Source organism: Cornus florida, unplaced genomic scaffold, assembly GCF_030987335.1.
Source record: "Cornus florida cultivar Cherokee Brave unplaced genomic scaffold, ASM3098733v1 CherokeeBrave_3.0.0_Hap2_Chr02, whole genome shotgun sequence".
NCBI lineage: Eukaryota > Viridiplantae > Streptophyta > Magnoliopsida > Cornales > Cornaceae > Cornus > Cornus florida.
Window position 1 is genome coordinate 11,107,670 of NW_026775572.1, and position 14,143 is coordinate 11,121,812.

Below are 14,143 nucleotides of genomic sequence, written 5' to 3' on the forward strand. Positions count from 1 at the left end.
ATACCCTCCTCTCTAACCCGTAACTGATAATAACCATACCTCAAGTCAATCTTCGAAAAATAACTGGCTCCCCTCAACTGATCAAACAAATCATCTATCTTTGGTAAATGATACTTGTTCTTGATGATGGCATGACTCAACTTCCGGGAATCAATGCACAACCTCAAAGAACCATCTTTCTTCTTAGCGAACAAAACCGATACGCCCCACGATGACACACTCAGTCTGATGAAACCTTTCACTCTCCAATCATCAAGTTGCTTCTTCAATTCTTCTGATTCAATCGGTGCCATAGAGATTGGCGCGATACCAGGCATCAAATCAATAGCAAACTCCACCTCTCGGTGTGGAGGCAACTCAGTCAAGTCCTCTAGAAACACATCCAGAAAATCATGCACAACCACTGGATAATCAACCCCACAAAACTCAACGTCATCATCAGCGAAAAGGCTAGCCAAGAAGAACCCTTGTCGATCTCGACCTCTAACACCATAAAATGAAGGAATAAGATAATCATACCGATCCCCCACAAAACAAAAGCAATCCTCATCCGGGGTACATACTGACACTCTACCCTTAAAACAGTCGATAACAGCTCTGAAAGATGACAACCAGTCCATCCCAAGAATGACGTCAAACCCTGTCATCTCGAGAAGGATGAGATCGAACTCCAGTACCCTTCTGACAATGGTAACGTGTAATACCCCTAGTTTTCAAAAGGACAAAATGGGAATTTAATTTTGCATTTTGGTTTTTATTTCATTTTTATTTGATTATATGACTTAGTTGTTTGAATTGATTGTTTTATTTGGGGAATTTATTTTATGTGTATTTGCTTAGTTACTTAATTATTAGTTGTGTGTATTTAATTTAAATTGCTTAATTACTGTTTATGTGTGATTTAATTTAATTATTTTATTAGTATGATTTAATTGACGTGTATTGTTGGTTAGTTTATATAATTTATTTGTCAATTGTTTATTTATTTATTTTTTTGCTTTATTTACAATTATGCTTGGGTGACTCATTTGGTTTATATTTTAAATGGTCGTGGATATAGATTAGGGTTAGGGTTTTCTTTTACGGGGAGTATTTAGCCGACTTGTAAATTAGTCGAAATTAAAAGTAGGTTAAATATAGAATGAAGGCCTATATATATTGAACAAAATAAGTCTGCTAGGGTTAGAAAACCCTATGCACGTATTAGTTTTGAGAAGGCAAAACAGAGGAAAAGGGGCAGTGACCAAAGGAGGAAGGGGATGTATTAGGTTTGCTGGAATTTGCAGACGAAGGTTGAAGGTTTCAAACTGAAACCTAGAGGCAAGTCTCTGTTCTTCTCTTTCCCGTTAATTCGTGTTCTGTACATGCCTAGTTAGACTCCAGGGATTAAATAAAGGCTAAAATGGATTTAAACAAACATAATAACATGTCTTCTATGCATATATGATTTTATTTGATCCGGTTGAATTAACTGTTTTGCATGAACTTATGTTTTTCTATTATTTGTTCCTCTAGTTGTTTACTTTTAAGTTTTGTTTAACGGAGGTTGGTAATGCGAATAAAGGCCTTGAAATTGATCTGAGTCTAAGATTAAACTCTAGAACATGTATTTAGAACAGTATTTAGAATTCAGGAATAAATCTGTTATGAGTTGCTTTGAATTGCTAATTGAAATTCTGAAATCGTTGTTCCAGATCTTGGTTTCAATACATGTTATGAGTGGATATCAGTGGTTTAACATTTGTCTAGGACTAAGATTTAACCTTAAACAAGGATTTAAAAACATTATAGAGGCTCAGATAATAACCGGAGTTGGAGAAGACGAGGCAGGAACGGACGAACTGCTCTAAAAAGGGAGAGAGCAGGCTCTCAAAATGAGAGAGCCAGCTCCCTCACACAAAGAGCCGGCTCCAAGGAGCATAGAGCCGGCTCCATGCTAAAAGAGCAGGCTCCCTAAGTTAGGGAGCCGGCTCTAACATAAATGGAGCAGGCTCTAAATTTTTTGGAGCCTGCTCTTGCCCAGAAAGTGCATACTGAGTGTGTTTGTGTGCGTAGTTTGAGCTGTACAGTGAATTTATATAAATTAATTATATTTAATCATATTGTCCACCATGTTATAAACATAGTGGATTAACTGTAATTTCAACTATGATTGGGTTGGAATCAATTGGTACTCAATGGTTGTTAAATGGTATCAGTATATGGACTATATGTGGAATTTAAATGCTATGACCTATTTTAGCTATTTAAATTATTGGATCATGATATTTAGGTTCTGAAGTGAATACCTAATGTTGATATATATATATGAATTCATATTGGTGCATATTTTGTAGGATGGCAGTTAATTATATAGTGTTGTTTTAGTAACTATGCTATGTTGGAGGATTTGCTAGTTTTATATATTGGAGCTTAACAAGGTTGTTAAATATGATTTAAATATATATAATAAATCATATTTCTGGGGTATTAGAAGTATAGTGAATTGACTGGAATGACCTGTGCTTAGATTGGATGTAATTGATGCTTAAATTTTTGTTAACTGTATCAATTCATGGATTATGATGGTAAATGTGAATGCTTGAATTTATTGTAGCAATTTACATTATTGGAGTTGGATTTTAGGCTGTATTGAATGTCTAATATTTATGTATATAGATTAACTTATCTTGTGCATACTGTGGAGTGTGGTTGATGACTACTTAATATTGTTTTGTCAACTATGTTAACTAGAGGATTGTATGTACCGGTATGAGACGGTTGTAATACCCCTAATTTCAAAAGGGATAAAAATGGAATTTAAATTTTATTTTTGTGCATTTTAAATTGATTTTGTATCTATATGCTTATGTGTCCAATTGTTTGTTTATTTTAATTCATTGTGTTATTTTTCTTTATTTGTTTGTTTATTTTAATTAATTGTTTTATTTATTTTATGTGTTTTAAGTGATTCGTTGCTTACTTATTTGATTTAATTAATGGGTTTTATTAAATTAATTATTTATTAAGTATTTAATTTTTGAACAGGGTAATTATGTAATTCCTATTAACTGGGGTTTTAGATACGTTTTAGTTAGGGTTTTAGAGCCGTCTCAGAAGCATCTGATATGTAACTAAACTGGGTTACTTTGTGGGCCGACGAAGTTAGGGCTCTGTGGATTAGGGTTTTAATCTTGCAATTATAAATACCTCAGTATATGTTAAACCTAGGGTTATATATTGTCGTAGCTTTTACACGGAAAAGTCTGCCAAATAGAGAGAGTTACAGAGGAAGTTTTGGTGAGAACAGAGCAGTTTGTGAGAATTTCGATTGGGGTTCCAAGGTTTAACCAAAGAGAAGGAAGGAGCAGAGATTCTAGGAGGTTAGACAAGTTTCAGTGGATGTTGAAAAAACTGAGACCAACGGCAACAAGGGTTTGTTTGCAAACCTATTCAGGCAAGTTCTATCTTCCTCTTTCCCTTTGGGCCGTGTTCTGTGCACCTAGATAATCTCTAGGGTTTAATCAAGCAGAAACTGGAATTGATATGTTTATTATGTGTTATATTGTTGGTCTGTATATGTTGAAATCAATATCTGTTACAGTGTATGTAAGTGTTGTTTCAGTTTTCTGTACTTTAAGCATGTGGTTTCTATCGTAACCTTAGTCTCTGTATTTGATTGCAACTCTTGTAGACAAAATATAGGAACTCTACTGGGGTTATACAAAACTCATAGGGATGTTCTTATTCTGTTTTAAATACGTGTGCAATCTGTTCCGTTTCTATTTCTGCATATAGTTTCAGTTTTGATACTAAAAGCTTGGTAAGTTCAATAGCAACCTTAAGCTTTGTAATTGATTTACATTACTGTAATCAAACCTTGGAGATGTTAATAGAGTGATAATAAACCCTTAAGATCAGTTTAAGAAATAAACAGAATGGTAGGGACTGACCAGAGAACGAGCAGATAGGTAAAAACGGAGCAGAGACTGAACTGGAGGCTCTCAAGAGGGAGAGAGCCGGCTCTAGAAAGTCAAGAGCCGGCTCCCCTTCAGCAAGAGCCGGCTCCTAGGGAATTGGAGCCGGCTCCAATAGGAGAAGAGCCAGCTCCAATTCGTTTTACGTCCAGAAAGTGTTTTCTAGGGCTCTGTTTGGTGTTTTGAGCACTGTTTGAGCTTTTGAGTGATTCTAATGAACTGTAGGGACTTAACAGAGGATCTAAGTAGTTAATTTTAAGTGTTATTAAACTTATTGTTGCATGGTTTAAGTCTTTAAGATAAAGGATGAAGCAGTGTAAAAATATACAACGGTGTATGCTACTAACAGAGAAAGGAACTAAATGGCTTGATTAAATTTTAGAAATTTAATGAGACTTCACGGAGGGATTAAATAGTTAATTTTTGGGTGTTATTAAGACCCTAAATTGATTTAAGGTTAATTCTAAATTAACAGATCAAACTGTATAACACTTATGTACATTGTATACGGTTAGTGGATAGATGAAGTTTTAAATACTTAAGCTTGTTTTTAGGCATTCCAGTGGGATTTAATATATTTATAAAATGGTTTTAAATATATTATAGGGTCATTGATGTGTTAGATGTGATCTATGCAGGCTCTGGATGTTAGTTGTTAATTTATTAAATCATCTCCTGCAACTATATGGTTAATTGTTTGGATTTAAATTGCTGAAACACTTAAAAATCTTCTGTAATTATTTGGATATTGGTTTTGGATTTTAAATTATTGTACTATTATTTATAGCTTGTAATTTACATGGTTTTGGATTTAAGTTATTGGAATACTAAATACTATTCTGCAATGATATGGATGGTTGGTTTTGGACTATAAGTTACGTGCTTATTATTTATGCCTTGTAATTTACCTGGAATTATGTATTGGAACATAATTGCTGAATTCTTATATTAAATTTGACCAATTATTTGGAATTATGTATTGGATTTTAATTGCTAAATTCTCACATTAAAATTCTGTCAATTATCTGGGTTTGGTTTTGCATTGTAAATTACTTACTTATCATTTGAATGTTGTAATTTACATGGATATGGAGGATGGTATGCACCGGTATGGGACGGTGGCATACTAGGTATGGTTTAGCTCAAAATGCTAATTCCTACCTTATGGATTTTAATTGGTGAACAGTATGACTGGTACTATCAATTATATGGACTTTGTGGATTGTATGCACCGGTATGGGACGGTGGCATACTAGGGACAGACTGATTTAAATACTCAGTCCTACCTATTTTGGAATAAGGGAACGGGTTGTTAAATAAATCCTCCTTATATATATAAGTCGGTACGGTTGAATACGCCGAATGACTTATTGGATTTCTTGTGAATAGTTCGGAACGGAGTTTAGATATATATGTTTATGGTACCACGAGTTGAGCTTGAGTCTCAAACTTGTTGGTTAGGGTGCGTATATGTAGTGGATGTGTAGCTGGTTATAGTAGGTTGGGTGTACCCTGTTAGGTCTAGGTACTCATGCCCACCTTTGGGTGCGTATTCGCATGTTGCCTTCTATTCAGGTTGAGATCCCTACTGTAGTTCAGTGAAGGTCCCATAGTGTGGATATATATATGTATAGACTAGATAGATATTGTGAGGTATCTATAGTATATCTGCGTATCGGGTCACTGTATGGATTGCAATTAGATTAGAACTTGCTCGTGGGCCTGACCCACCCTTTTATTATTTTTTTCAGGTGTTCGTCAGTTCCTGGCTGTAGAGCTTGATCGTGCTGAGCAGATATAGTTATTCACTCTACTGATGGCGTAGGATTTTATTTCATGTTAAGACTTGGGTTTTGTTCCAGTCTTTTGAGTACCATTGGATATTTTAGGGGTCCACTAGATGGATTCCCGAGTTGTATAAATTGGAGAACGATTTCCATTCGTGGTGGATCAGTTGTATCAAAATAGTTTTAATTATCAATGAAATTATTTATTCTGAGGTTTTCAATTATTGGATTATCATTCTAGGTTCTTTTCAGCAAAATTTCATTCATTCTTGTTTTTTATATTGTATTCTATGTTCATTAAATTGCTAATTGTTTTGATATCCTCGGGTAATCGGGCGTGGGCCTGGCCAATCCGCATCCGGAAATCCGGGGGTATCACAACGGTGACATACTAGGTATGGATTAGCTCAAGCACTAAATCCTACCTAATTTGGAATGAGTTGGATTAACCATAAAAAGGTTAAGTCCTACTTATATGGATATATATGAATCGGTATGGGACGGTGTCATATTATGGATGGCTTAGTTCAAAACACTAAGACCTACCTATATTGGGAATAGATTAGTTCAAAACACTAAGTCCTACCTAATTTGGATTCAGGTATGGATTAACCATAAAGGTTAAGTCCATCACCTACATGTGTCATATCAATTGTGAATTGAATGACCTACTATGGTTTCCGAATGGATTTATTATATAGGTATCAGACCACTACACAGATGGATGATATTCTGTATTAGGAGGAGTACGGACTTTATATATTTATTATATGTGCCATGGTATGAGCTTGAGTCTCAGGACCATGGTTAGGGGGCGTATATCGCCTAGGATGGATAACTAAATATAGGTGTTGTTCCCTGGTAGGTCTAGGTACTCATGCCCACCTTAGGGTGCGTATTCGCATGTTGCCTCCTATTCAGGCTGAGACAGACCTACTGAACTAGCGAGCGTCTTATAGTGTGTACAATATATACATATATGGACTACTCTAGATATTGTTGAGTCTTTCTAGGATGTATCTGCGTATCGGATTACTGTTTGGATCGTAGTAGATCAGGACTTGCATGTGGGCTTGACCCACTCTATTATTTTTCAGGTGTTTAACAGTACTAGGCTTAGAGCTTGATCGTGTTGATGCAGATACAGACACTCACTCTTCCGGTTACATAGGATTTCCTTTCTACTTTAATTTTGGTTTTTAATTATGTAAATTTATTCAAGGATTTGGGATTAGGGGTCCACTAGGTGGATTCCCGAGTTGTACAGATTTGAAGGATTTAAATATTATTAATTTTATTATCTTAAGTTGAGGATTTTTATTTTAGAATTCTTTCAGCGTTTTGTTATTTTAATTTTAATTTAATTTTTATTTCTGCTTGTTTACATATTAATTGTCTGATATCCCTCGGATCTGTGCTCGGACTTGATCACCCGTGGCTCTAGAATTGAGGGGTATCACATAACGGAACAACCCCGTCAAACTCTACCAAAAATGACTGAATCCCCAGTAGTCGTGTCAACACAAAGTGGTCTGTCTAACTGACTGACCTCCAACCCCAATGCCCGTGCAAATGATGAAGCAATGAATGAATAGGAAGCACCAGAATCAAACAATACACGAGCCTAAAAATTAGACACAAGAAACATACCCCTAACCACTGAAGGACTGGATGGTGACTCGGCTGGAGTGAGTGCAAACAAGCGACCCTGGGTCCTCTGCCCCTGAGAACCGCCTGCCTGATAACCAGACTGCTGAGTGAGTACACTCGAAAAAGCTTTTCTACCCAGACGAGAACTCTGGGCTGACATGGCTGGCTGAGACGGTTGAGGTAGTTGTGGCGGTCGAAACCCTGACTGAACTGTGGCAGACTGCATCTGCCTCTGCTGTGAACCTCCACCTCTGCCCAAATCACTACCCCGCTGTGGACAATTTTTCACCCTATGGCCCTGCTGGCCATACCCGAAACATCCACCAGATGCCACCTGAATCTGAGTACACTGAGACTTGTGATGCCCTGACTACCCACACTTGAAACAAATCACTTAAGATACCTGAGCCTGAGTGCATTGGGACTTATAATGTCCCGGCTGCCCACATCTGAAACAAGTAACATTCGGTCTAAAAGACCCTATGGACACTGAAACTGTGGGTATGGATCTAGCTGATTGCTATCCCCTGAACCCTGACTGCTCATATTTCTGCTTCTTACTTTATTGTCCCTCAGAGAAAGCACTCATACCCCTGTTGTGCTTGTAGGACTCATTGATAGCCTTGCTGTCTTTGCTCTTAGCCTCAACCACTAAGGCCTTTCGCACTGCTTTTGCATACTCTTTTGGTTCTGAGGGAGCTATAATTGGCTTGATAGTAAGATCAAGGCCATCAACAAATTTCTCTATCTTTCCTTCCTCATCTTTAGTAATCCCAGGTGCAAACCTCAAAAGCGACATAAACTTGTTCTCGTACTCTGTAACTGTCATGTTTCCTTGCTTCAACCCATCAAACTCCTTTTTTAGCTCTCTCCGCTTAGGTGCCGAAAAATACTTCTCGTAATACAACTTCTTGAATGTAACATAGGTCATTGTGTCCAACTTGTAGGTGTGGGAAACGATTTTTCACCATATCTCAGCATCACCAACAAAATTGTAAGTCGTCAATGTGATCTTCAATTTATCCGTTGCCAAATTCATGGCATTAATATGTTTCTCCACCCTATCCTTGAAATTATCTGCAACAAGCAGATTTAGACCGCCCTCAAACAAGGTCGGCATTAACTTCACAAACTTAGCAATGTGATAAAGAGTATCATCTGTCTCACTTATTTTTGGAGATGGTGGTGGTGGTACCAGTGGTGGCATAACCTGTGACGACGATGCTCCTGCCGGTCGAAATGTATTAAAAAGAGCTGCCTGAACGTCTAACCTCAACTGTTCCTCATTTATCTAAAAAAGTGGATCAACAGTCCCCCTCATTTGCCCCTCTTGATGGGACCAAATCACGCAATAAAATATCTTCTTCAACTTGCTTCTAGTCCCTTTCTATGGGATTAGAGCTAGAACTTTCCCCGGGATCCCTTTGTGGTGGCATGACGTTAAAAAAACGAGAGAACGGATCAAAAACGATGACACTAAAATACGCACGAGAACGGAATCCTTACATTAATGACTTGACAAGAATGGATACACATAAACACCTTCCATACTCCCAGAATACCCAACTAAAGATAAACACGATTATGCTAATAATATACAACAATACTAAACACTTAGCACGTAATCATATAAGCAGTTAAACAATTAAACATGCCTTTCAAATAATTAAACACCTTAACACATAAGCATATAAGCATGCAATCACGTAAACAATTAAACAAATAAACAAAAAACTCAACTTTTCATGCAATCCTAGGTAGGCCTCTACCCGTCATCCTAATGGAATTCGAACTATGGCTCTGATACCAAATTTGTAACGACCCAAAAAGATACCAAAACAATAATAATAAAATATAGAAAAATTTCAGTATGACCTCCGCAAAAAAAGTCCCTGTAATGTTATGCTATATATATATGTTATTAAAAATAATTATAAAAGAAAAAGAAATAAAGTGGTAGGACCCACCTTCTATTATAACAAAGGTAATGGCTTACCATTACCATTCGGCAGACAGCTCTTTCTCTCTCTCGCTGGAACCTTCTTTTCTTTTTTCTTTTTTTTCTTTTACAACTTCAATATTTGATTCTTCCTTCCATTCTTGGAATTTTTTAGTGCCGTTTGTAGCAAATCGAAGAGCATAGCGAGATCTACGTGTGAGTACTAGCAAATTCAGTTTTGGTGCACTCTAGGGATTTTAAAATTCTAGGGTTCTTGGGCTCAAATTGGGGGTTTTCATCAAATTTGAGGAAGAGGTGCTCTAATTCACTATTTCTTAGATTTCTTGTGAATTTTCACCTTTAATTTGACTTAAAGCATGCTTAATTTTAATTTTTGTGATTATGTTTGTTAGGGTTATTTATATTTATGGTGATAAATGTGTGTTATGTGTTAATTAGGCTGATTAGTATGATGATTTTCAATTTGTAAAGAAGCATGCTTAATGTTGGGTTGTTTCATGATATCAATTGCTATGAAAATTTATGTTATAATTAGGAAAATAAATTTGTGAATTGTATATTTAAATTGCTAGCAAAATGTGGAATGAGAATATGAGTTGTGTATTTTTGGTAATTTATTAATTTATTTGAAAAAGTATGTGGGAACTTTATGGTTGAATTGATGAAATGAAGCATGAAGCATTAATGCATCCATTGGGAAAGAAAAAGGGGAAAAAAATGTTTTAAAATAAATGAATTTGTTCTTGGAAAAAATAAATTTTTTTTTTCAAACGAATTTACGAAAACCGGAAGCCTAGAAGGCATCTAGCGGTCCGTGTTGTTAGTGTAGTCTAGAAGGGAGTATGGTTGAGCTAACTAGGCCGGATGTGACGCCTTGGAGGTGCCTTGTGGTCATGGATAGTTAGTCAACCCTCCATTTGTGACACCATGGAGGTGCCTTGAGTCGGATTACACTAATGGTTTGGAAGTTGAAACGAAAATGTTTCAGAAAATGGGGAGTGACATTTGCATAACATTGCACTTCATGACATTATGGTAAACTTGTGATTGGTTGATATTTGTTACATACTTGTTATTGTGTTGAGAATGTGCGTTTCCCTATGGCATGATCCCGTTCACTTTTATCTATTCATTGTGTGGATTCACAGGGATATAAGAAGAGTGTCTTAGACACTTCCTACTGAGTTTATGCTCACCCCATTTTTTTTAACATTTTTTAAGATAAGGAAAAGAGGTGGCGGAGGACGATCCACCACAATTTTAGACAAGCATGGAGACCTATTTTATTTTGTTATCTTTTGTATTAGAACTCTAATATTTTGTAAATGTAATCTTAACTATTTTGAGAAACTTTAGTTTAATTGGTATAATGTTGTAAGTTATGGACTTTTAAATTCTAGATACGTTTTACGGACTGTAACTTGATGTAACTTAAGTGTGTTCCTTGTTTGGATGAGATGGAGGAGCGAGAATTTTTTTTATGTATATAGTCATTTTAGAAATGTGATATAATATCTGTATTGTGCGTTGGGACATGATAGGTTATTTTTTTAAGGCCCAATGAGGCTATTGCATTTTTTTTTTTTTTGTGTATTTCAACAGGTTGTAGAAAGACTTTTTTTGCGGAGGTCATGCCGAAATTTTATATTTTTATTATTATTTTGGTATCTAGTTGGGTCGTTACAGTCCCTCTACAACCTGTTGAAATACAAAAAATAATACAATGGCCTCACTGGGCTTAAAACTAACATATCATATCCCAACGCACAATACAATTATTATATCATACTCCCAAAATGATTACATTCATATCAAAAGTCTCGTTCCTCCATCTCATCCAAATAAGGAACACACTTTAGTTTTATCAAGTTACAGTCCATAAAATATAGCTAAAATTTTAAAGTCCATAACTTTCAACATTACACCAATTAAATTAAAGTTTCACAAAATAGTTAAGATTACATTTATAAAATATTAGAGTTCTAATACAAAAGATAGCAAAATAAAATAGGTCTCCAATCACATCTGAACTTGTGGTGGATTGTGGTCCGCCACCTCTTTTCTGTATCCTGAAAAATGTTAAAAAAATAACAGGGTGAGTATAAGCTCAGTAGGAAGTGTCTAAGACACACTTCTTATGATTCTGTAAATCCACATAAAGAATGGGTAAAAAGGAACGGGGTCAAACCATGGGGAATACATATTCTCAACCACAACAACTAGTATGTAGCAAATGTTAACCAATCACAAATTTCCCACGATGTCATGAAATGCAATGTTATGCAAATATCACTCCCCATTTCCGAAACATTTTCGTTTCAACTTCTAAACCGTTAGTATAATCCGACCCAAGGCACCTCCAAGGCGTCACGAATGGAGGGTTGACTAACTATCCACGACCACAAAGCACCTCCAAGGCGTTGCATCCGACTTAGTTAGCTCAACCATACTCCCTTCTAGACTACACTAACAACACGGACCACTAGGCACATCCTAGGCGTCCTGTTTTCATAAACACTTTTAGAAATACTTTCCCAAAATTTTATTTTCTTTGTTTTGAAAATATTTTTCTCTTTTCTCTTTCCGATGGATGCATGAATGCTTCATATTTCTAATCATCAATTCAACTATAAGCTTTCACACATTCCAATTACATCATCATCATAATTTAATAAGAATTTCTAAACATTCATTTATTTTATTTATTTATTTATTTATAACCATAGCATCAATTTTTCAAAGCAATAAATAAATAATCATAGGGCATACAACATGTCAACACTAAATATGCTTATTCACCGTAATAAAAATAGTCATGTATATGAATTCAAATAACATATGGAACACATTTATCATTTTGATTACTCATACTTACAACAACCACAAACTAGGTAATCAAAATTAGCATGCTTATAATCAAATTTAAGGGGAAAATTGACAAAAGACCTAAGAAGTTATAGATTAGAACACCCCTACCTCAATGAAAGTGAAAACCCCCAAAATCCCCAAATCCAAGCCCTAATTTCGGAATCCCTATACTTGGCTAAATGCTGCTTGGCTCCTATCAAATTGATGGCCTCGACGAGCCCTCCGACTTTGCTTCACAAGGTTCTATCAAATTCTAATTGGTATGAGAAAGATCAAGCCTTAAAATTGTAGAAGAAAAAAAAAAGAAAAGAAAATGGAAGCTACTGGACGAGAGAGAGAGATACGCAGAGAGAGAAAAGACTGATCTGGTCAATGGCCATTAGGTCATTTGTGATGTTTAATATATTGGTGGGGCCCACTAACTTTTTGAAAGGATACAATTTTAACATATAGATATATATATATATATATATATATATAATCATTAACTTTACACTTACATTCATGATTTGTGGATAAAACGAGCAAAAATCAATCTTTTTCATATCTCCAACAACAATAAGCCTTTTTCCCAATTATTTAGGGTCGGCTACATGGATTCAATGTTTTTATTTCACTCTATTTAAGGCCATAGTCTCAATAAAACCATATATTATTATATCCTCCTTTACTAATTTTACCTTTGTTAATTTTGGCCTTCCTCTTCCTTTAATATTATCCTCGACGTGGACTATGTCAAAAAAAGTGAACATTTTCATTCCTTAGGTTCAATTATCCATGACGAAGGAGAAATTGGACATGACGTTTATCTTAGAATCAAGGCAGGATTGGTTAAATAGAGTAATGCATCTAGTATATTGTGTGATAGGCATATCTTCTTAAGATTGAAAGAGAAGTTCTATCAAACCGCTGTTAGACCCGCCATACTTTATCTTCATGGCATAAAATGTTGGGCAACTAGAAAACAACATATGATGCACATGTGAATTTGCGATAAAACTAAAGAGGATAGAATTAAATATAATAATACATTATGTAACTCTCCGCTGTAAACCCTATCTCCTTAACATCATAATGTTCCCTACCCACCATCAACCATTAGTTCCCTGTTCCACCCCACTACTGTAATTTTATTTATTTTTAATATTTTATGATAAGTACCCGCACCACTGTAAACATTTCCTGTCACAGACTGATTGTTCATCACACATACAATGATACTTGGGTGGATACATGATTTTTCTGGGTTACGTCGCTGCGTGATCTTTGAAGAAACCGGTGGAATGCCTCGACAAAATGGAGACATCTTTATATGGATAAATCTGAAGTTGCTTCTCTAATGGCAAATAATGACAGAGAGAGACTAGGTGTTGGGAGAATCACGTGTAGTGGTGGAATTAGGGAGTTCTGACAAGAGAAGGTTTTAGAGAAAATGGGAGTTTAAAAAGAGAAGATAGAGATAACTCCGTTCTTTTGCAAAAATAAAGTTAGTATTAGGGGCAAAATATCACATCACAGGATCCATCAAGGCGCTGTGAAAGTGTGATGGAATTTTTGACGAGTGAGTTTCGTGTAATGTTTGAAAATCTACATAAGGTTTGACTAATACTCTTTATGGCAATTCGGAGATATTCCCCTTAACATTTATTGCTTTCTTCAGCTTCACCAAGTGACAGCAAACTGACCAGTGGTAGCAGGTGTTCCAAACTTCTAATTGTAGATGGCAATTTCAAGAAAGATTATGCTTCACAAAACTGAAACTAAATTTAATTAACTCAATATAACAATGAATTGCTAGACAAACTTGCCGAAGTTTCAGATTCCTAATGCATCACATCAATCCATCTACTAGGTAACAAGGCCTGATTTCTGATGCATCACATCAATAGTAAATGCTTCCTTTGACCTGTTTAAATTCATAT